Below are 20,000 nucleotides of genomic sequence, written 5' to 3'. Positions count from 1 at the left end.
GGGGGGGGAATTGTCATTTTGTTTATTTCAGCATCAAAAATTATGGATTTTCGTGGACTTCCTTATGGGGGTATTTCTTCTAAGTAGTGATCCGCATAGGACCTGTCTCTCCTCGTAAGATGGGATGTCGCAATCCCTCGAAAACAGGTGCAGGATGAACCATTCTGTCATGCAGTATGTGTGACGAAACGTCACATGACCGAAAACTTGGAATTTTCACTGCCGAGCATTTACATCATCAGCAGAAATAAGGACTGGGGAAAGTCTGACAGAGTAAGAGTAAGAACGAAATGCACTTTGGAGATTATTTTTTGTTTTGTTTTTTTATCATCAAATGTGCTTATGAGTTGCCTAGCAACTTCTAACAGAAGTGTGGAATGTGGGAAAACCCAGTTTTGTAGCTGCCAACTTGGAGAGCCCCCTACAGGTAAAGCTTTGAGGCCAAATTTGGTGCAGTAACATGGCTTGAGCACCCAGAACATATGTGGAAGAAAAAGAAGCAAAGGGGTCATGTCAGAGGTTGTGTGTGTGTGTGCGCTCTTGGTCTGTGCTTTCATCAGAAATGTCTGGGATCAAGCTAACTTATCCCTTCTTGCCTGTAAACCCCACATCCAAGGGTGCACAATTCAATTGTACCTCTCTGGCATTCTTGCTGTTAATGTGAATGTATGTTAAAAGAAGTGTAGAGTTCGTGGTTTTTCTCCCTATGGCATTTTAGAGATGGTGAGCAGAACTGAAATGAAATCTTCTTGAGGCAGAAAAGAAGAAAGATATCTGATATTGACCAAGAAAGATATCTGGTATTGACCAAGAAAATATTCACTAGCAGTGAGCAGTACATAATGAGCTATAAAATGATGATAATGACACTAATGGTAGTAGTAGTTGTACTAGTAGTGATGATGATGATGATGATGATGATATTAATAATAGTCATGATTATAATAGTAATTACAACAATAATGCAATAGTGATGATAATAGTCAATTTTCATGTATAGCCCTTTTCTATCACATTGTGTTACAACATAACAGAGAAAGGGGTAAGGGAGAGAATTGATATCAAGTTGCATGTTATACTTTGTTTTTATACATTTGTTATTAGTTTATGATAGTTATCATGTGTGATTTTTGAATATTGATGAAATGAGCGGAGATCAATTAAGGAAGGTTGTCAGAATTTTATCAAATTCCAGATCACAGGTCAATCTTGCCTCTACCATGGAGATTTTTCTCACACACAAGCTTTTCTGATGTGCTAGACCAAAGCCGGGATTTTCTGATTCAATCCAAAAGTTGACTTTGCTATGGCCAGGAAGTAACTGAGCATGCCAACACAAGCTGGGTAGTATGGGATTAAAGCAGTTGCCGTGCATTCTTATCATGCCAGTATTAGGGGCTATTTTTGGAAAGAGGGTGACTTTACCGAACTTTTGGAAACATTCCAATATTTACTGTTGAGATATATAGAATGTTGTTATTCTAGCAAATGAGAAATTCCTTGTTGGTTTCCTGTGATTTGGAAGGATTTAAAGAAAGTTTGGGTCTGATGGTGTCATGATACCCTTGAGATTCGCAACTGTTTAGTAAATGGCAGTGCACTTGTCAATTGGGAAACAATGCATTGCCAATTAGAGGAGGGAGGGGAGTCATGTTTTGTTTTAACACTGCTAGATGATTTTGTGAGTCAGCATCAATGAAATGACAGTGAGGCACCATCAGCACGACTGATATCTAAAGATGTTGTATCTGTGGCACAATGAAATGTACTTATCCTGTAATTGAAAATCATGCTCTCCTTACTCTTTTTTTTTGTAAATGAATATAGAACAACAGCCACAGTCAACTATCTTGCAGTCACAACATTCAAAGTCAGATAAATTGACACTAATTTGAACCGTGTGCATTTAAAAAAAAATTGTTATGGATGGACATTTTTTTGGTAAGTATCTTGAGAATCTCTCTGTAATACAGATAGAGTGGACTGACTGAGTGGTAGATATATTACAGCACATTGACGAGATGGCACATTTTTCAGGCTTTTTCTATTACAGGAGCAGGTTCATGAGAGTGCTCTTGCTGAAAGCATGTAGAGATATTAGCTGCTCATCTTGTGTATCTACAGCAGCCTTTGTGTGAACCACAGCAGGGGGAAGGAAGGAGCGCTTTGTTGTGTATTTATAGATTGGACGAGGGCGGCGACTGAGGGGCCAGATTTGCGCGGACGCGATGACCAACGCTGATTCACGCCATGGTTGACCAGGCGCTGGGGCTTCCTGCGTGCCTGCGTCACCCCAGCGGTCGGCCCGGCGTAATCCCGTGCTTACAGTGCAAAACCAAACAGGGTGGAGGGAGGGCAAGGGGCACGGATTGTGAGCCAATAATTGACAATTAACTCTCTGAAGGCCGTTATCTCAAGTTAACATTGACATTATACACAAACAGGTTGGCCATGGTAATGACTGACTTTACTTGGTAAATCAGACAGCACTGTCCAGATTACAGTGGTTTTATGGTGGGGTTTATTGTTCTTTCTAGCTGGAGATAACGTTTAATCTTGTCACGAAAATTCTCCTTACATTGGATAGGAACCCTACAGGCTAGTTCTCACGCACCTGAAAATCAACAGGTTTTGAAAATCTATTCTGGCAACGTAATTAAAAAACCAGTAATTTTTCATGTGGACACAAAAATGATTTTAACTCACTTGACATGCATTGCATTGCAAAAATTAATTCAGCTTGACATTTTATTAAACTCACACGATAATTATGCCAGCACGCTGTGAGTGAATGGCGCATGAAGAAACTATGAATTTTGTTTTATCCAATAATGGAACTTGCCACACTAGATCCCAATACTTAGATACCCATGGTCATGTTCCAGTCATTGTTTAGCATGCACAGTCTGGGGATCCAAAGAGCTTCATTTTGCAACCAAGTGATTTTTTTGATTGTTTGTGTGTTTGGTTTTTTATTTTGCCATGAGTTAAAGATAAAATGGAGTTCCTGTTAAGGTGCATTTCACCGAGTGAAACCATGATTCAAAGTATCAGGATATAACTGCTAGTCAGTATGATGCTTAGGGAGCATTATAACTCATGTTTGATTACTAGAACGTCAATTTAGATGAGAACTGCAGTAGTGACTCTCGCAAAATAACGGCTCGTTTAAACGGAAGGATTTGGTCTCGAGCGCATGATTCACAACGCCCCCTTGCGGTCCCGAGAAGAAAGTCGGTTTTCGGATACTACTGATACTATACTACTTACAGAAGTCTTGAGAGAGCTCTGTGATATACTACTGAAGTGTACTGTACACAAGCGCGACCGCATCCCAGAGGCTACGATCCGCGATCCGTTTATAGCAGAGCAAGCTGTCGACAACTGCGTACATTGTGTGTATAGCCACTGTGTGCGTTTTATGTCCGACGTCCAGTAGTGTACGATCGAACGATACCCCTGTGCGGTGTATGTTGTGTGTACGTATCATGGGGGCATGGATGGGCCAACCGTATACTGTGCATGTGGGTACGGTGGCCATGAGCATGCTATCTAGTACCCATATTGTACACATGCCCCACGCGCTTTCCCCACTCTTTGCCTTCCACCAGGGAGGTGAGACCTCCCTGCTTCCACCAAAAAGTCGATACTCTTTGCTAGTCATGCTTCCACCAAAGAGTGGATTTAGTCCACTGAACAATGTAGTCCGTGGCGATATCGTACTGGCTTCCGTTCGCTATGACAATGCCAATCACTGTACTAGTGGATGGTACATGCGTGGCCATGGCAAGCGAGCTGGCTTCGTTCGTTCGCCCCGTTGCAAGCTACTAACGTATTACACGTATTATGTACTTGGGTACTGTTAGTATTCATACGACCAGCTGCGAGCTGCGTGTTAGTGGACTGTTCTGCAGATCTATATAGAGGCGGTCCGAAATGCATGTTCAATTGCCATGTTTTCATGCTATAATAAGCAATAAGATTCTCTCGCCATATTATGTGTTGACAAGAACAGATAAAATAACTGAAACAAACAATCAAAGGTAGCCCTCCCATTTTTCTTGTTTTTGTTATTCTGTCGATAAATGAGCTTCCAAGTAAAAAAAAAAGAGAGTAAACAATAGTGGGCCTGTACGTTTTGTGAAGGACATGTTTGTTGTTCGTCGGGTGATTTGTTGACAGGCCATGGACCTAATATAGGCCTACTAGTACAAGGACATTCATCGTACACATTTTTGCACACGCATAATACCTTCCCTACAGGATATACCTGTCCTCTACGAATACCGATCCTTTTTTTTTTCCTTTTTTTTTTTTGTGCTCTGGAATATGCTACGGAAAAGTGAAATATTGAGATCACAAGTGACAATCATTCTTCCATAATTTCTTTTAAAAACTGCCTGCTTTTCCCTAGCGAAAGTGTTTGCTTTGAGGTATGATTTCCTAACATACACCTCAAGACTGCACATTCACTTCATTTGATTTTTCTGCGTTATTTTCTTCTGCGCATATAGTTTTAGATTTATCGAATCTCCATCTTGTTCTTCTCCCGGCTTGCTTGCGGTGACAATCATGGGATCAAAGCAGTACCCTAAAGCATGCTAAAACTGTCTTTGAGACGCTTTTGAGATGTAGGCCTACAGGTGGCCGTGCATGATTGACACAAAATTTCTCATGATCTCAGGTATTGCTGCTCCTCATCATCTGTATCTATTCAAAGACATTTCTGTCTGAAAAAGGCACATCTGCAAAACAAGACTGAAATGAGGGAAACGATCCTTTTGTTAGTGACGATACATGATCACACAATCAAGTAAAGAAAAAATGCCAAGTAAACCTAAGAAAGAACAACAGCTCTCATGTATTTATTACTGATGATCATCTACACAGCCAAAGTTGCCATGCAGTCGGTAGATGTTGACGCTTCCGCACGTACCACATGCTGTTCATTTCTAATTTTAATTTTTTTATTTATTTTTTTTAGTTGCATAGGCCTGATTGTCAGAGAAAGACATAATCCGAAATCGAAAGGATTTTTGTTTTGCCTTTTTTCTGTTTGTTTTTTTTTTTTTTTTTGTTACTGATTGTTTGTAATTTTCAAATTAGTGGGGCCTATTGAGATACGTTTTGCGATTGTAGGACATGTTTGTTGTTGGTCAGGTGATTTGTCGAGAGAACTGACAACCAAATTTGCTAATCCTGTTTGTGTTATTGTCGTTTTAGGGTTTTTTGTTTTTTGTTTTTTGATTTGTTTGTCCAGCATGGTAGGGCCTACCTGTGTTCTGTGCGTAGTTACTGCGGCCGGCGTGTAATGGCGACAGGGTCTTGTTCAATTTGCCATGGTTTTTACACTATATCATTTGTGATGAAAGAAAAGCAATTCTCTCGCCGTAAGTGCTGACAAGCCAAATCAAAAAAATCAATAACAATCTTTGCATCGTTTTTGCCAACTCTGTCCATAGCCTAAATGAGCAGTCCAATAAAAAAAAAAAATGCACTAAATATCGTCAACTAAACCTACAGAAGTAAAAACAGCTTGATGATCTACACACGGTGAACGTTGCCATAGTTGACGCTTCAGCCTGTATATGCTGAGCATTTCTTTCTTAATTTCATTCCTTTTCTTCTTCTTTTTTTCTCAGCGTACTTTTACTGATTGTTTTTCAAATTAGTTGGGCCTATATGCGTTTTATGGAAGACGTGTTTAATTGTGTTTTCGTTTTGTTTTGTTTTGTTTTGTCAGGCGATCTGTTGACAGAATAATATTGATGACCACTAATCCTGTTTTGATTACTATTAATATTATTTTGGGTTTTGTTGTTTGAAATCAAAAATTGTCTGCACTTTTTTTCCTTTTTTTGGCCGATTATGTCGATAAATCAGCTGTCAAGTAAAAAAAGAAAACAATCGCCGACTAAACCTAACTAAAACATCAACAACAAACCAACAACAACAAAAACAAACCCAGCTCGGTTGTTACTGATGATCGTCTATACACTATACGTTGCCAGAGTTGGTGCAGTACATGACGCTTGGCACGAAGCATTAATTTTATTCAAATTCATGAAATTCTTCCGACGAGATGTTTTCATTGCAGCTGATTGACAAATTGCCCTACATCGACGTATATCAGTTGCAACGTAGCATTTATGCTTGACATTTTTCCATTTGTCCATTTTTTCTTAGCGTAAATAGCATAGGTCTGAGTGTCAAAGAATTATATGGATTCCGAAAGGTTCGGGTTATTTATTTTGTTGTTGTTGTTTTACAGATTTAGTAGGGCCTATATGCGTTTTGTGCAGAACGCGACAATGTTTTTTGTTTGAGCAGATGATTTGTCGACAGATTGTACAGAAATGCTAATCCTGTTTAGATTATTATTGTTTTCGGGTTTTTGTTTTCGTTTTTGATTGTTTTTGCTTCATTGCTCCATTCACGTGGTACCTGTGTACTGTGTGCAGTCAAAGAGTGTGTAATGGAACTGTGCTGCAAGATGGTATACATGTAGCGTTCTTCTAGAATAATGTTCAATTGCCATGTTTATATGCTTATCGAAGAAAAACACTTCTCTCGACATATGTGCTGTCAGGTCAAGATTTAAACAAAAAAATGAAAGAAATTATTTTTTAAAAAAGTCTTCACAGCCTTTTTTTTCTTTTGCTCATTCTGACAATGAATGGGCTGTCTAGTCAAAAAGAAAAAAAGAAATCGCTAACTAACATAATAATTTATGATATAGAAAATCCGATTGTTAATGACGATTATCTACATGGTCAACGTTGCCATCAGAGTAGGCATAGGCCTATCATGGATATTGACGCTTGGCATGTAGCATTTTATGCCGGACATTTTTTTCTTATTTTTTTTTTTCGTAGCGTAGTATGCGCAGGCCTGATTAACCAAGAAAGACGTATTCCGAAATGTTATGTTTTCTAGTTGTTTTACTGACTGTTTGTTTTTACAATTAGTAGGGCCTAATATGCGTTTTATGTATAACATGTTTGCTTGTTGTTTGGGCAGGTGATTTGATGGAATTGATTACCACAGTCATGTGCTGGTTCTGTTTGTATTATTATTATTTTTTGTTGTTGTTGTTTTTGCTTAGCGGCCAATTTTGTGGAGAGAATTGGCAGAAAAAAATTAATGTGAAGAGGACTGGTTTGTTTGCTTATCAGGTGATTCTGTGAGACAATTTTGTCAACATAATAACAACAACAAAGCAAATCAAAGACCTCTTCCATCTGTGATTTTGCGACCGTCTTTTCCCTTTTTTCATGATGACAAATGTCATGACAAGAGCATAATCTTATGCAATCTCTTTCACATAACACAATCCCAATGGAGATCGAGGGGGCTTCGTGTTATAGTAAGCTATAATCAGTAGTGATCGAGGTGGCTTCGTGTTCGACCGGTATAACAAGCAACGGTGGACAGCTCTACACGTATGCCATCAGGTATGTATCACACATATATATATATATATATATATATATATATAAGTAACAAAGCTGCAACAAAGTTCATGCTGTATTCACCAACGGTTTATTTCTTCACACAAATTTTCGGGCGTCTCGCCGCCCTTTCTCAAGTGTTGATACTGAGAGAACAATAACAAAATTAAGCCATAACAATATATTGCAACCGTGTTACTAAGGATGCGCGCTTTAACGCATCCATGCTAGGCATCCTAACACCCAGCGCGCATCCTGGCAACAGTACAATGTTACGTCATAATGAAATTACAATGAGTATAAAGCATACATGAAAAAACTTGGCACGACTGATACAGAAGTAATTCCTCTGAATACGCAGCTGCGGTGGTAATGTAAAAGCAGTGCATTATTTCTTTCAAAATTCAACATACACATAAATTAACTTTAATTCTAGTGTATAGATAATCTTTACATAATCTGAAATTATCATGATCAATATAAACATTCGATTTTTTTAAATCAAACTGAATCGTCACACTGATGGTTATGCAAAATATGTGCAAGCAGTTTACCATTCCTTTCAAACTTCAGCATACACATACATTAACTTCCAAATTCTGGTGAGTAGATAGTCTTTAAATAATCTGAGACTATAGCATGAATATGAAATACGTGAAAAATCATATTTTTCTTCTTTTGATTAAATAGATACGTCACAATACGTCTCGGAGTGGAAAAAAGACTGGTTCCAAGAAATGGTTAAAAGGAGCGTCAGCATTATATCACTCAAGCAATATAATGATATATTATATTGCTTGAGTGATATAATGCTGACGCTCCTTTTAACCATTTCTTGGAACCAGTCTTTTTTCCACTCCGAGACGTATTGTGACGTATCTATTTAATCAAAAGAAGAAAAATATGATTTTTCACGTATTTCATATTCATGCTATAGTCTCAGATTATTTAAAGACTATCTACTCACCAGAATTTGGAAGTTAATGTATGTGTATGCTGAAGTTTGAAAGGAATGGTAAACTGCTTGCACATATTTTGCATAACCATCAGTGTGACGATTCAGTTTGATTTAAAAAAATCGAATGTTTATATTGATCATGATAATTTCAGATTATGTAAAGATTATCTATACACTAGAATTAAAGTTAATTTATGTGTATGTTGAATTTTGAAAGAAATAATGCACTGCTTTTACATTACCACCGCAGCTGCGTATTCAGAGGAATTACTTCTGTATCAGTCGTGCCAAGTTTTTTCATGTATGCTTTATACTCATTGTAATTTCATTATGACGTAACATTGTACTGTTGCCAGGATGCGCGCTGGGTGTTAGGATGCCTAGCATGGATGCGTTAAAGCGCGCATCCTTAGTAACACGGTTGCAATATATTGTTATGGCTTAATTTTGTTATTGTTCTCTCAGTATCAACACTTGAGAAAGGGCGGCGAGACGCCCGAAAATTTGTGTGAAGAAATAAACCGTTGGTGAATACAGCATGAACTTTGTTGCAGCTTTGTTACTTATCTTTTTATCTTGCCAACACGTGGACTACCTTATCAACATATATATATATATATATATATATATATAAGATATATATATTACATCCTTTCTTTTTTATTTCTTTCTGGTGCCCCACTCGGGATTAATCGGCTGAATAGGAAAAAAAGGCTCCCCCATGCATTTTTCCCCTTCAGTTTCTCGTGCCACCAATGCCCCCTCGTTACGGTGTTGTTTCGTTCCTAAAAACAAATATCAAAAAATAATATACCCGTGGTCACTGCAGAACCTTGATGATATACATTTTAAAAGAAAAGAGAACTAACTATACCCTATAGGGGGCATGGGGGCAGTTTTCTTTCGTTATAACGAAGTTTCGTTATAACCGAACAAATACAATATTAAACGAAAACAAGGAAACCACGCATATAAATTATGATGTTCTGTTTGCTGAATACACTGGAAAGCTATGTAAAATGGAATGGGACCTTTTAAATTTCGTTTGAATATTACAATTAAAAGAGAGCATAAAGTTGTTTGTAATGTCCGAAGGTTCGTCGATCGGAAATTAAAATGATCAGGTTCGTCATTCCAAAGGTTTGTAATTTACTAACTGAGAAAGGATCACTATTCCGAAGGTTCGTTGTTGCGAAGGTTTTTTAATCCGAAAATGTAATAAAGTTTGTCATTCCGTGGAAGGTTTGTTAATTAAAAAAAAAATGACACAGGTTACGTATTTCGAAGGTTCAGTTTTCTTATAAGACGATTATAAGGTTTGCAATTCCTAAGATTTGTTAGTGGACTTACCTTTTCTTTTCTGGATTAACGAAACGTTTTTTGTTTGTTTGTTTGTTTTTGGGGTTTTTTTGTTTTGTTGTTGTTTTAGGTTGTTGTTTTTTTAATGTTCCAATTAATGAATGTTTGGAATTCCTATCATTTTCGGACAAACGCACCGTCGTAATAAGAACCATATTTTTATTTTTTTTCGGAATAACGAATCTTTGGAATAACGCCAAAATGTTCGTGAACAAACACTGTTTCATTTCCGAACTAACGGACATTTAGGTGTATCAGAATCTTTGTGTTTTGTAATAAGGAACCTTACTCAATTTCAGATTATTGTCAGATTGTTTAACAATAATGCAAGTTCTCCTCGAAAACTTGTGCGTGACACACGGATCGAAAACGCAGTATTGTGAAGCATTCGCCCACGCAGAGACGCTATAAATGCTTGTTCCGCTATGTATTTTCGGAAGCGATCCGCATTTCGTTATAACAGAGCACATTTCTTTTGTTTTTCTTTGTCAGTGGCGCTCGGAAAAGACTTCGTTATAACGAAAATTTCGCTATAAACGTGTTCGTTATAAGCGAATTTTTTTAACACAGACTTTAATGGCGAACATTTTGGGAACAGAAGTTTTGCTTCGTTATTACCGTGTTCGTTGTAACGGGAGTGCAATGTATTGCAAATAAGCCATAAACATCACATCTCATTATTATTGTCATAAATTATCAGAGGATTGTAATTTCCTGTGCACATATCGTTATGTATGTTTTTTATATTGTTTTTAACAGATTGAACAACGCTCCGTAAAAACATGACATGCTGTCCCTATATAGCACCAGTAAATGAACGTCACTGGAAACACGTCCTGATGAACTTCAAGATGATGTCAAGTCAAGTCGCATCAATGATCATTGATGTACCGCAAAAAATATGAATAACACATTATCCCTTCCCACACATTGTCATAATAGGAAATTAATCATGGTGACGTTATTTTGTTTTTCTTTAATCCGGAACAACAGAGAAAACGTAAACTTTTCACCTTTGTCACGCTGAGTGAAATAGGTCAGCTTCTAATTATTTTCAGCATCCAGAAATGTACGGTATGACATTAATTTTGGTGAATGTATGTTACTAAAATTTGTAGATTCTTTGCAAAATGGTAACATCAAGGCGATGGAAATGTCCGACCACTATACCCTTTATACCATTGGCTAATGTTTCTTTTGTGTCCATGAGTATACGTATGTATCAAAGAGAGGTCAGTCTTTATGCTCCACTGACATTAATTCGCTCCGCGAGAATGTGCTCCACAACATCACCCCAACGACATCTGCTCCGTCGACAATGATTGCTCCGCCGACGACTGAACCACCAACACTTGCTCCGGTGATGTTTCCTTCGAAGACACCACAATGAATTGTCCCGCGCCCCGGCGACATTTTACTCCAAGGATACGGCAATAACATTGATCTACCATTAGTTCCAGTGGAAATGGCTGCATTTCATTTACCCAAATTCTGCTGGCATGTCCTCATGAACGAGATCCGAAGATATTTTATGACATCTGCTGAACTCAGCTCAATATTGAAATTGTTCTTATAACTCACAATCTCATGTTCGCATTATATCTTGCCACATTCAAAAAATATGCAGGAATTGTTTTGCACAAGACATATAGTTGTTTCTTGAAATACTTCCCTTACGAAAAAGTCCTGTGGTACTCCTGTGGTAATTACCACAGGACGGTACCACAGGACAGTACCACAGGAAAGTACCACAGGACAGTACCGCAGGACAGTACCACAGGAATTGTCCTGTGGTATTTTGGGACATACCACAGGACAGTACCACAGGAATTCCTGTGGTATTTTGGGACGTACCACAGGGCAGTACCACAGGAAAGTACCACAGGACCGGTACCACAGAACAGTACCACAGGACAGTACCACAGGAATTCCTGTGGTATTTTGGGACGTACCACAGGGCAGTACCACAGGAATTCCTGTGGTATTTTGGGACGTACCACAGGGCAGTACCACAGGACTAGTACCACAGAACAGTACCACAGGAACTGTCCTGTGGTATTTTGGGACAGTACCACAGGACAGTACCACAGGTCGATCATTACCACACAGCATTTCCATGGTACCACAGGAGAGTACCACACAGGACAGATCGGAAAAAAAAAATCTGGGAGACTTTTAGCCACATTTCACGGAATATTCCTGATAGGTGAGTGATGGATTTCAGGACAAACATGGCCCTACTTAATAACCTGTCCTACTCCTAACATATAACCTCAAACGAGAGCCTAATGGCCAAGTGCCAATCTAGTCCTATCATAGATCTATATAGTCATATTCTATTCCTAGGTAGCCATCGACCCTATCAGTACATATATATATGGCCGTCTATCCGTAAAGCATTAAGGCATGGTTACTAACTCGATTATACTTTATTATCAAGATATGAAATTACACTTTCATAACAATATCTATGATATTGGGAATAACATAACATAATAAGACAATCTTTCATAAAGTTCAAAGTAAGTTCCATCATTAATACTTTGATTTTTTAAGACATATATGTATTTTCTAAAATCTAGAGTGCTTTTTATGAATATTCATGAGCTATGTAAAAATTTGTACCACAGGAGTACCACAGGAGTACCACAGGAGTACCACAGAAGTCCTTATGAAATTTCTCATGCTTTACATCAGCACTTTCACTAAATAGGTAATACTGTAGGAGTATAGGACAGGATAAGTAATGGCAAATCAATTGTTATAATTCACAGCATAACTCATCTATCAATTAATTGAGGAATATTAATATGTGCTTTTTTGTTTGTATTTTTGTTATAAATTTCAGTTGATTCCGCCTTGCAATTTTCCTGTGTGGTACTCCTGTGTGGTACTGCTGTTTGATATTCTCCTGATGTGATAGTCCTCTGGTATAAAATGTTAAGAAAAAAAAAAGAATATCCTGTAGCATTTTTCTGTGGTACTTACGAATTTAATTTGCTGTGTGGTACTTCTGTGTGGAATAGCACCATATTATGATTTTCCTGTGGGATTTTGGACAGTTCCTGTGGTACTCTCCTGTGGTATACATCGAAAATTACCACAGGAATTCCTGTCGTACTGTCCTGTGGTACGTTCCAAGATACCACAGGACAAGTCATGTGGTACTGTCCTGTGGTACTATCCTGTGGTATTGTCCTGTGGTACTGCCCTGTGGCACTGCCCTGTGGTACTGTCCTGTGGTACGTCCCAAAATACCACAGGACAAGTCGTGTGGTACTGTCCTGTGGTACGTCCCAAAATACCACAGGACAAGTCGTGTGGTACTGTCCTGTGGTACTATCCTGTGGTACTGTCCTGTGGTACTGCCCTGTGGTACGTCCCAAAATACCACAGGACAAGTCGTGTGGTACTGTCCTGTGGTACTATCCTGTGGTACTTTCCTGTGGTACTGTCCTGTGGTACTGCCCTGTGGTATTGTCCTGTGGTACTGCCCTGTGGTACTGTCCTGTGGTACGTCCCAAAATACCACAGGACAAGTCGTGAGGTACTGTCCTGTGGTAATATCCTGTGGTACTGTCCTGTGGTATGTCCCAAAATATCACAGGACAATTCCTGTGGTACTGTCCTGTGGTATGTCCCAAAATACCACAGGACAAGTCGTGTGGTACTGTCCTGTGGTACTTTCCTGTGGTACTGCCCTGTGGTACTGTCCTGTGGTACGTCCCAAAATACCACAGGACGAGTCGTGTGGTACTCTCCTGTGGTACTATCCTGTGGTACTTTCCTGTGGTACTGTCCTGTGGTACTGCCCTGTGGTACTATCCTGTGGTACTTTTCTGTGGTACTGCCCTGTGGTACTGTCCTGTGGTACGTCCCAAAATACCACAGGACAAGTCGTGTGGTACTGTCCTGTGGTACTATCCTGTGGTACTTTTCTGTGGTACTGCCCTGTGGTACTGTCCTGTGGTACATCCCAAAATACCACAGGACAAGTCGTGAGGTACTGTCCTGTGGTACTATCCTGTGGTACTGTCCTGTGGTACGTCCCAAAATACCACAGGACAATTCCTGTGGTACTGTCCTGTGGTACTGTCCTGTGGAACTGCCCTGTGGTACTGTCCTGTGGTACGTCCTAAAATACCACAAAATAAGTCGTGTGGTACTGTCCTGTGGTACTATCCTGTGGAATTCCTGTTGTACTCTCCTGTGGTACGTCCCAAATGACAATTCATGTGGTACTGTCCTGTGATACTGTTGTGCGGTATACATCCCAAAATACCACAGGACAATTTGTGTGTATACTGTCTTGTGGTACTGTCCTGTGGAACTCTCCTGTGGTAATGTCCTGTGATACTGCCCTGTGGTACATCCCAGAGTACCACACGAGCCTGTGACACAGTACCACACAGTTCCTGTGTTAACATATATTTGTGTGGTACATTGTGTGGTACCAACCAGTACCACAGGGAGTACCACATGAGCCTGTAAAACAGTACCACACAGTTCCTGTGGTAACATTTATTTATGTGGTACATTGTGTGGTACTGACAAGTACTACAGTGAGTACCCTACAAGCCTGTGGTTCAGTACCACACAATTCCTGTGGTAACATTACAAGTGTGTGGTACATTGTGTGGTACCGACAAGTACCACAGGGAGTACCACAGGACTTTTTTGTTAGGGTTGAGGGGTGCTGCCGATTATTTATAGGCAATTATTAATTCGTTTAAATGTTTTATTGGTTATTTAGAAGGCCTAGCTAGTATACATATGCTACGATTGTTTTGGTTTATAGGTAATGTTTAGGCACTAATCTTCAACATATATCCGAAGAGTGTTCTTCGTAAAATAGCATTGCGTAAGCTTGTGATTCTAATTCATCGGAGTATCAAGCCTTTGTACTTCATTGTCGGATATCACCTTCGGAATAAACATTCTACATCCGGCACTGGTGGATGTTTCAGAAAATTATTGTCAGACGGGAGGGGAAATCTTAAAAGCAAAAAGGAATGTCATTCTTAGTTTGATATGTTTCCCCTTGGGCAGTGGGAGATATTTGATTGTCTGTTAATAAATGATTCACCGTAAAGTCCCAAAGGTAACAATGATACATTTCAACTATAATAACATGGTATTATAACCAAAGGTAAACGTATGGATTGCCCTGCTCGCAACTCGGCATTCATGGTCGTGATGGTCTTCCGAGGAATCCAATTTGACATGAATAATAAAATTGATTGAAACTCCATTTAAAATGAAACTCTTATTATACGCACATAATCTACACATAACGAAATCATAATTATACAAAACAGTATTCGAATACCACCCACGAACAGCCCTCTTCATGTAACATAATCATTTACATTACGTCGGGATACCAGATCACATACATTTTCATAACATCCAGTGCAAAACATAATTATTAATTGCTTTCTTATATAGGAATTACACGATGGTGAGGGTGAGGATATCATCCAAGGTAACAGTATTGCATAGATGCCCCACGATAGGCGAACATGCGTTTATTCTGTTCTTGTTTATTTTGACGTTGTTCATTTCTTTTTCTTTTTCTTTATCGAGCAACGAGAGACAGACCTATACTTCCGAAGTAGGAGCCTTAGTATTGACGGAAGGGGGAATTGGCGGGAAACTAATCTCCCTTTTTGACATCGTTAATTTCTTTGCACGGTATCCATTACTTTGGGGGATAAGTACACGTCATGTATAAGGTTCGTCAATCCGGGTCCCCAAATTCCTGTTCCAGATCCATTTGTTGCTCCGAATATGAAGGCGTTAGTTATAATCCGAACATTTTTATTCTGAAAACGAATTAGGTCCTATACGTGGTACGAAATTTATTTCGTTTCAGGATGAACGAACACCCGTGTTCGAATCAAGGAACCATAAAAATAACGAAAGTGTTTCTCTCTCAGAACAACGAACTTACAGAGTGACGAACAGTAACATGATTTTCCCTTTTTATAATCAAGCACCTCTGAGTCACCGTCAGAAAAGAAAGAATAATGATAGAGAATCTTCCCCCTTTGGAGGGCAGTGGGATATATTTCAGGAAAGATATAAAGAAAATAGAAAAAATGACATTATTTTACGTCAATTGATTGAAAGAAATGTAGAATCAGGTAACGATTGCAATCCTGCCAGTGGTCTTCCCCGGAGTCTTCGACTTGAGCTCGCTTCGAAACATCCTTTTCATTCCCGCAGGCCCCAGACTGTTTATGACCTCAACAGGAATGCGCCACCGCGCGGATTTGTGGTTTACCCCCCGCCCTCCCCCTCCCCCTCCCCCTCCCCCTCCCCCTCCCCCTCCCCCTCCCCCCCCCCCCTCTTTGCCAAGTCTGTGGCACCTTGCTATCGTGGGATTTTGCTCTTTTTCTCTTTTCTCCGCCAATGAAGTGGCCGGAGGCATTGTTTTCGGGGCGTCCGTCCGTCCGTACGTCCGTCCGTACGTCCGTCCCGTTTTGTTTTTGTCAATATCTCAAGAACCGTGAGGTGGTTTTGCATCAAACTTGGTATGAGGGTATATCCTGGGGGATAATACTTTGTTTGGATTTTAGGGTCACGGGGTCAAAGGTCAAAGGTCACAGGTTATTTTGTGAAAAAAGGTTGAAATTTCATGTTTTTCTCCATATCTCGCAAATGGTTCAAGGTATCTTCATGGAACTTAGTATATATATGAACCGATGGGCAGTGATTATCTAGGGAAGTTGGGGGTCATGGGCCAAAGGTCAGGGGTCAAAGTTCAAGGTCAACTCCTCAAAATATCACTACTTTTCTTATATTTATGCAATGCCTGAAGGATTTTTTTAACTTGATGTATGCATGTATAACCCAATATATATTCTGCGGGAAGTTTCGTGCCAAAAGGTCGAAGGTCAAGTGAAAGTGCTAAATTGCACTTCTTCCTCCATATCTCAAAAGTAACTCAAGGTATTATCATGAAACTTACATATTTATGCATGTTCTACCTAACAGTGATTCTCTTTGGAACTGTGAGGTCAAAGGTCAAAGGCCAGGTTTAGATAATACTATTTTACCATTTGATACTGAATTTATATTTTTTCTCAATACCTTGAAAATTACTCAATGCATAAACTTATAAAAGGGTCAAAAGTCCAGTAAAAATCATCAGTTCCCCCAAATACCTGCATTCTGACGGTTTAATCATTCATCCAATTGATAGTTCTAGGAAAGTGAACATTCAGCACATTTGTGGCAAACCTGTCATTTTAATATCTTGCCAATTGTGTGAAACTGTCATCACACATGGTCAAGACATTGTACTATAGACCTGCATTATTGCGGAGGCATACACCTGTCGCCGTAGCGACATTTTTTTTTTTTTTTTTAAAGAAGATGTTCGCACGCAGTGTCTTTTCCCCGTACCACTGCGCGTTCTGTTTCAATTCGTTTGAGTTGTAGGTTTTTTTTTCCTTGAATTTTCACTATGCCCTATAAACACGTGGAACACGCACCAGCCATTAACCACAGGTAGCTCACCGCAATTTTTGCAGCCAAATACTCGACTTTGTCAACATGAAACCCCCTAAAACAATAAAGAGATGGTGGAGTACCTTGTATCGATGCATAAACGAAATACCATTGATGGAGAATAAAATATTCTTTAAAAAAAAAATAAAATAGAGTTCAGCCAACATATGAGTTTGTCGTCCCACAAGTTTTACACGTGTTTTTCACAAATTTGATAACACTTATATAGTTAGAACATGCATGTCGCCAATTCTCGAGGATGTCGCACACAATGTTGCAGGCTTCTGTTGTGTCGCACAATATTATTACAGCGACATGCTCATACCCGTGGCTACACTGGCGTCGTAAATAGGTAGTTCATAACTACAATCAAACTGAAGCTTACTAAAGTACTAGTATACCACCCACAAGATCTTGCGATATTCCTCTGAAACTCACAGAACTTGGATTTACTTATGTTACCTCAACCTCGGTATGCGCAGCTTGATTTTCCTCCCTTTGGAGTTGAATGTGGAGGTTTTGTGTTTCTCTGAAGGAAGAAGAGCGTGTTCGAAAGAAAAAAATAATCCGGTAAATCCATTTTCCTTGAAAATCAATCGATTAATGATTTACACTGTCAATCTGAATATAATCTGTATGTAAAAAAAAAATAAAAAAAAACACGTAACTCGGATTATTTTCAGTCTAAAATCATGTTTTGGGGCCAATAGGCCACTTATCATAGGCCTACTATAATGCACCATCTGCATAATGAAAACACCAACGTAACTTTGAAATACAAAAAAAAAAAAAAATAAATAAATAAATGAATAAATTAGTGCAGGCCGAACTAAAGGCCAAAGAGTGACCTACATATCCTAAGCCCGCCGCACACTATTGGAATACGACTCACGACTATGACTGACCGACTTTGGAATTGAAAAAAACAAAACAAAACAAAAAACAACTCGTTTGTGCTGAAGCTGCTGTGACTTGTTCAGGATCCAAACTCTGTCAGTCCTATAGTCGTGAGTATGGGATGGGCTTTATTCCATCAAGGAGCTTCAAGCTCTGATTCCATTCTCGACTGAATCATGGAGCTACTGGCACTGTTCTCCACGATTGCGTCATAACGAGGCAGGTTTGTGAAAATGTGTCTTTCCCTCTTCCTCTCTCTCTCTCTCTCTCTCTCCCTGCAATCTGATCACTCCATCTCTGGCGTGGTTTCTTCTTCCTCTTTTTTTGTGAGTCTGACCCGACTCAAGGTCAATAAACGTTCGATCTATTTCTGTACCCGTGTCAAGACAGGGGGACTGGAACACTCCCTGGTGTCAGTGTGCTTGTGAGTATGTGTGTGTGTGTGTGTGTGTATTGTGTGTGTGTGTGAGTGTGTGTATGTGTGTGTGTGTGTGTGTGTGTGTGTTGCTGTTCCAAACGTAAACCAGCGCGAGCGGGTATTGCATTCATGCATGCATCTGGTCGGGCTGGGAGCTGGTTGAGGTAATGTCTTCCTTCATGTACAGTACTGAATGAATAGAGAGTTCCCGTCTCCCCGGTAAACCACCTCCCTGGTAAAACGATCGACTGCTGAACAGGGCATGCTAAGGCTGTTTACAAGGTAGATGTCATCTATCTCATAGCAAGTCCGCGTGATAGTCTAGCACTGTGGTGGAGCCTCTAAAATCACGAGAGTTTACCAACATATGAATTCAGACAATATTAAAAATATCTAACTACATTAAAATATCATGTAGGAACTACTGTCTTATTTGGCAGCACAGCAAGTCACTTCTCACCACCGCAGTGTTGTCAAGTTGTGTGCGCGTACAATCTGTATGTACAATCCGTGCTTCGCTGCATAACGAGCCTCGATCTAACCAGGGTGGCCGGTGGTGAGTAAAGCGCAGCGCCTAGTAGTATACAAAGTATACTGATGCATATCTGATCGCCTCAAAGTTGCCGCAGCTATACTCGTCTTTTTTTCCCCTCCGGCAGAATTGACCACTGTTTATGGTCTTCGTATTTGTTTTTGTTTCCCTCCTGCAATGGCTGCTCTATGTCAAACCCGTCTTCGTGTACCATACTACTAGTCCTAGTACACACAAGTCGTACATCCTCGCCTCATGTACCATAATCTGTGATCACGCATTGTCGGCACTGTACATACCGCTCGCATGCATGCACGCATTACCGCATCGCACAAACAGCTTCAGAGGAGTGTTAGCGCTGCGGCACTGCCCGGATAACTGGCGGTCACAGAACTCTACACAAGTTCTGTGCTGGCGATCCGGTTCTCACGAGTTACACGCAGAATGATCGTTGAGGGAGCTATATAAAGATTCGAACGATTCGAACGAGCCGTTAGTATTTATTGACGTTGTACAGCGTCGATAATATCCGAAACCATTATTGCATGATTACTAAGATATGAGAGCACTTTGGGGCGAGTAAGTCTCACTGTGTTGGTTATATGAAAGGTACTTTAACCTGAAACACAAACTAAGACAAGGCAATCTCAGGGAAACTTTGTAAAGGTACCAAAACTTCATATTATCTTTAACTGTAATGAAGCAAATTGATTTTTGCACCGAGATGCAAAAACAGATAATTTTCCTGTGATTTTTATTTTTCCCCATTTTGAGCTGGAGATAAAGTCTTATCTTGTCACAAATTTTACCTCACACTGGATGTGTTGAGCCCTGTAATGGTTTGACATATTATTTTGTGAGCAGGCAACT

The sequence above is a fragment of the Diadema antillarum genome, unplaced genomic scaffold, assembly GCF_040938485.1.
Source record: "Diadema antillarum isolate AM-2024a unplaced genomic scaffold, OU_Dant_1.0 seq00000633_RagTag, whole genome shotgun sequence".
In the NCBI taxonomy this organism is placed as follows: Eukaryota; Metazoa; Echinodermata; class Echinoidea; order Diadematoida; family Diadematidae; genus Diadema; species Diadema antillarum.
This window is presented reverse-complemented; position numbering follows the sequence as displayed.